This window comes from Monopterus albus, unplaced genomic scaffold (assembly GCF_001952655.1).
Source record: "Monopterus albus unplaced genomic scaffold, M_albus_1.0 scaffold19.1, whole genome shotgun sequence".
Classification (NCBI taxonomy): domain Eukaryota; kingdom Metazoa; phylum Chordata; class Actinopteri; order Synbranchiformes; family Synbranchidae; genus Monopterus; species Monopterus albus.
In genome coordinates this window covers 212,225-213,310 of record NW_018127899.1, presented here as the reverse complement: position 1 = coordinate 213,310, position 1,086 = coordinate 212,225, and positions in this window count along the sequence as shown.

Sequence of the window (1,086 nt, the reverse complement as noted above, 5' to 3'; positions counted from 1 at the left end):
TATGTAATATCTCAGTAACCAAGAAAACTATGGGTGGCCTACTTGTTTTAGACCGCTGTTACTATGTCAGCAAATATTAACTTTTCTAAATTGTCCTTTTGGCAGAATGACCTATTCCTTATCAAGGTTTAATCCTGTGGGTTAAAAACTCGACTGGGCTGCAATGTCACACCTTTCATTTTTTTTAAAACACAACCATACAGCACAAATTGTTTCACTTTATGTTTTTAGGGTTTCTTTGCTTGATGGTAGGAAGTTCCACTGTTAGGAGAGAAGAGTTTACTCATTGATCTCCTGGTAGAAAAAATATTGGCAGCATAATGAGTCACACTAGACACACCAATAGTCTAAAAGTCAGAGTTGTGTAATGTTGGTTTGTCCAAATGAAAACAAATGAATCAATAGATTTGTTTTCATTTGAAGTACGCAGTGATGGAATAGGTATTTGTATTCTTTACTAAAGTAGTACCACTGTTTAAAAAACTCAACTACCAGTATTTGTCTTACATTCATAATTCCGTTAAATTATGAGTACAATACTTTGTATTATCAGCCAACTGTCCTTACTTTATCCAACATTTCACGTTCATAATATATAGAAAGTTTATATATTATATTATGTATTCAGATTACTAATGCATAGTTTAATGCGCAATGGTGTATCATGTTATATAAACTCATCATCTGTATTGTATGTGCAGTACAGCAAAATCTTAGTATTCAAAGTAAATGGTCACTATAGGTGTTCGATAAATGTAGTGTAGTAAACATAATGTTTCCCTCAGAAATGTCCTGAATGATAAAGAAGCACAATATGGAAATACTCAGCTAAAGTACAACTACATGAAAACTATAGTAAAATGCAGTGCTTAGTTATATTCCCCTAGTATTTTTTCTACTTTACATATGGGCTGAGCTGTACATGTTCAGTATGTGTCCCTGAAATGGGTATAACACAACAAAACACAAAGCATTATTAACCTTTCTGATATACACACATGCATCTTTCTAAATATATGCACATGCAAATAGATGCATACATGCTACAGTTTTGCTTATGCAAACATTATCATCTACACAAGGCAT